Here is a 4788-nt window from a genome sequence, read left to right on the forward strand (position 1 = left end):
AATACCACGATATACACTATAAATTCGTGATTCACAACATGTCAAGAGAATACTTGACTATGGTTCAAACCAAAAGATACAAGTTGCTAAAGTGAAATTTCACAAAGTAAAGACTCGTACTTTACTTTTACAATGTCAAATCTCAAAAGAAATCAAAACACAAGTAGATATCTAGAAATCAATCCATTTGAATTGAGTTGGTGGTTTTGCTAGGATCTAGGAGTGTGTTTCTCTCAAGGTTGATTCCTCTCTGTGTCAATTTCGATGGGTTAATCCATACAGAACTTTGATTTGGCTTTAAATGAGACCCGTAAGTGGACAACTCGGATTAGTCACTCCTTGGGTCAAATACCGACTTTTAAAATAAAAAGTCGCATCCCAAGATTAAATAAAGTATAAAAAAGAAAAAAAATGTATTTTAACCAAGTTTCATAATTTCTAGTAGCATAAGTGCTTAATAACTTTAGTCCACTAGGCAATATCAGGGTTGGTATGTAAACTTTGAGAATAAAGTACAACATTATTATCAAGCACTCTCAAATGTACATTAGATAAATAATCATATAAATAACCAAAGTGATTCTGCCTCAATGCAACTAGGCAACACTATACAATCTTTTTACTTACTCAATCAAGTAGACCATACAATTATGTGTTTATTTTCCCAAAGAGACTGTTCTTTCTTTGGCACTGTCTGATTATAATTTAATTGATTGATTGTTGAACCAGGCGAAGAGTATCTACACCTCAAATCTTGTTTCACAAAAAACATGGTTACCAGTTACCTCTGTATTAGGCTCCTTAACTTCCAAAACATAGCGATAGAAGCTATTGACTACAAAGGCTATAGAAATATATAAGTTTCTATATTACTAAGTTAAAGAGATAGTGATAGTGTTTGAAGCAGAATTCATAACAATGTAAAATACATAAAACCAAGGCTCGAAAGCGAAATATAAATGAGCTCCCCAAGTGAGTGAAGATAAACAACATGTCAAACACAAGTAACTCCAAGGATTTGAGCAAACATATGTATGAAACACATCCAATATGTTTAGATCTTCATAGCAATATTTGATGGCAGCTGCGAAAACAGAATGACAACAAAGAGCTCATTAGTCATACCAACACAGTTACAGAGCATTCTGATGTCAATCAAACAATTCATACTAAAGTCAAAAGGTGAACCATTAGATCGAATGTTACTGATTTCTTGACAGCGGAATTCAACTTAATTTGATTTTTTCCAAAGCACATCACACATAGGAAATATTCTTCTATGGAAATCAAGAAAATGAATAGATGCGTTGCGGTTAGGAGTTACTATAGGGATTTGAATACTTGATACACAAAATAAAAGAAAAAGGGAAAATGTCACAAGGATTCATATATTACAAGCCATACATGTACACAAGTAGGTCATTTTCATTTTATCTGACAATAAAGCATCAAGAAGTCAAGAAAGTAGGAAGTTAATCCTTATGCCAGCATCTATGTTGCAAAAGTGGAAAACCAAAACAAATACCAATAAAAAGGAAAATAAGAACCAAGAAATTAGTGAGACTATTCCAAAACTTATCAACTTAACATTTCATTAAACATGTATAAGGAAAAAAATTTGAGTGACTTAGACAATATAATCATGCATGTAAATAGGGGCTGAGGGAAACAAAATACAAAAACGAAGACAATAAACAAACCACAAAAATTGTGTTTAAAAAGTTGAATGCACATTTACCTTAATCGATGTATGTCAACCTTTGCTGATGTTGCATTTTGAAGCAAAAAGTCCAATATTCCATTAGGTATTGACTGTTGGTAAGTATTTACTTTAATGGTGTGTTTGGTTGGTGAGAAATAGGCGAGAGAGAAATAGAGTAGAGAGAATAAGGGGAGAAGTTTGGTCTTTCTCTTGCATGGTGCAACAGAGAAATAGGGGCGACAGATTAAAAAGCCATGGGCCCCACCTCTTTTTGTTTCTTCGCTGATCTGAGAAGAAAGAGGCGAGAGAAGCAATCTTTGTGTGTTATTCCCACCTTACCCTTGTCTTCTACCTAGTTTCTATCACACCATCATGCTCAAGTTGATTGCCATCTTAAATATCATTGATGCTTTGATTTGTATGTGTATATAGAGAATGGGTATTGCGATGAAGGTGGTGCAATTTGTCAATATTTAATTTCTTTTAGAAAAAATGATAAGCTGCATTTTCATGAAAAGGACACAAAAAGCTATTTTTTTTTGGATAAAGAACTAGGAGCTAAACGATTAGAAATGGTACATGTTTTACAATTCATATGTAAATTAAAAATGGTGGTTTTAATTTATAAAATGAAATTAGAAATTAAATTAACGTGGTCAATATATTAAGCAATTAAATAAACTAATTAATGAATTCAAATATAAATTAAATTGAATTTTATAATCAAAGGGTATTGTAGTAATTTTAAAATCAATCAATACTTCTCTCTTCTCTATTTCTTCTATCTTTCTCTTATACCAATCACTACATCAAATCTACTCTATTTCTCATCTATTTCTCTCTTTCCATACTCTCTCTCACCTATTTCTCTCTTTTCAATTTCTTCTCGCAACCAAACACACCCTAAGTGACTTCAAGTTATGCAAAGAATTGAACTCAACCTTTGATAAATCATGAACTAAGGAGAGAACCTAATCAATGACGGAAGACTCTAAATCAACAAGAATGGAAGAAAATATGTTGTAATAAAAAGTGTGAAAACTGAAAGTGAAACGGCTAAATTTTCTCAAGATCAAAGATTCCTTAAATTACCTCAAGAGTGAATGAAGAAACTGTCAATGATTCAACATTAGCAAGTTCGACCAGCAAGTCGAGTAGAAGCAAAGGATTATCTGCAGAATTTGACCGCATTTTAAAACCAATACTTACATCAAGATTTACATGTTTGATTGAAGAGAGATTGCTATTGCTCGTGAAGAGTTTCTGAAAACCAACATGCCCCCGATAAGCAAAGTTACAAAGACTTGGAGTTGATAACTGAAATTTGATCCTAGATGAAGAAAAATCATTTATTAATGTTAAATTGGCAAGTGTGGCACTCGATATGTAGAGGTTTTGTTTATCATGAACTGCACATCTTTTAATGATCAAACTATTCAACTTGTTTAATGTCGAAAAGGGATTGGTACGGCCATCATCGCTGACACAAAAGAGAAAGCTTTGTAGAGACAGTTTGGTTAATGCTGGTAAATCCAGAGAATCAGGAAATAAATTTGTAAGAGTGAAAAAGTGAATACGAAGGTCAAGAGACGTTAATGTGTGACACGAAAATAAGGAAAGGGGAAATTGGGGAATATTACAAGAGAGATCAACTCCTAATCGCTGGACATTATGTGAAAAAGAATACTTCAAAATTCTTTCAAGTGTGTGAAGCTCCAGTCTACCCCGACAGTGAAAATCAAGTGTGTGCAGTGCTGTTGAGTCATTGCGAAGAGACAAGATCTGAGACAAAAATTTGGTGAAACCCTTGATATTCTTCTTAAAGTGTCTAGAAGTTAATTTAAGGATGGGAAGATATTTCCAGAGATTCTTCCATGTTTTGGAGAGAATACAAGTTTGGACCGCCTCTTCTAGGTCCAAAAAGGAGAGAATGTGAAGTAGAATACACTCGGGTAAGACACTGAGCCTGTCTTCATTCTTCTCTTGGTTATGATTATGCGTTCCTCTCTTCATTATGATTACCTCACAGAAAATTACAAAAGCGATTCTGCAACAAAGTGATAAAGTACATGAATGTTAGAATTTTCATGATAGAATACCTAAATAAAAGAGAATGTCATTTAATTATATACTCCATTGTCCCTTTTTATGGACCTTGGCAGTAAATAAAAAATGAGGAAGGGATATGCTTACATTGAACAAAAGCGATTCCACGGCCGCAAAGAAATGAGAGATGCTTACATTCGTGACAAGGAATTATGAATATATAGGTGCATCTCAACCGTTGATTATTTTAAATGCCACATGTCATTTTGTTATGCAACACTGCTTAGATCCTATTTCCTATCCAATTCGAGATTTTTTGTTGCTTTGGGTAAAATCAAAACGTAATGGAAAACATTTTTTTTTCTATTTCCTTTTCAGCACAACTGAGCTACAACAATAATTTTCTGAATGGTTTTCTTGGCATACTTTTGAGTATTTCCTATTATCCTTGAAAGCAAATGACATGTTTTTAGTTTCAGATTTAAAATGCTTGTTTCAATTCTTGTACATTTCTGCACCCCATAAAGTATACCTTATACCCTGTGGTCTGTTCTTTTTTAATAAAATTGACTTTGCTTCTAAAAAAAAAAACCAATAATAAATTTCCCCTAAAAAACAATGATTTTTTTGTTATAGTCTATGAACAAGGTTCACACATTTTAAACATGAAGAAGTAGGTGTTCAGGTTTCCAACTCCAACCCCAATAATTGTCCTTGCAGCTACCAATTGAATTGTGTTTTCAGAACACAATGAGTCTTTTTGGTTAAATGGTGCTTGTCCTTGTCATTTGAGCGAGTTATGGTTTACTCCTGTGAAAAAACCTTGAACAATAACCTTATAATTTAAAGATATTTTGATTTTGAACCTACAGTTAATTTAGAGATATTTTGATTTTGAACCTACAGTTAAAGATATTTTGATTTTGTCAGGACCGGAGAAATTTTTTAATTTAGAGAGTTATTAATTTATCGATAAATTAATAATTATTAATTTAAAGAGTTTTTAAGTAATTATACTGTACATACCAAACAAAAAGGCA

The 4788-nt window shown here is 32.6% G+C and overlaps 1 pseudogene; it reads right to left on the reverse strand.

Moving 5' to 3' along the window:
* Positions 1-994: 994 nt before the first annotated feature.
* Positions 995-3715, reverse strand: LOC146936029 (F-box protein At4g22280-like; annotated as a pseudogene).
* Between the last annotated feature and the right edge of the window lie 1073 nt (positions 3716-4788).

This window comes from Medicago sativa, chromosome 3, assembly GCF_051527215.1.
Source record: "Medicago sativa cultivar Bolivia chromosome 3, Bolivia_mono, whole genome shotgun sequence".
In the NCBI taxonomy this organism is placed as follows: Eukaryota; Viridiplantae; Streptophyta; class Magnoliopsida; order Fabales; family Fabaceae; genus Medicago; species Medicago sativa.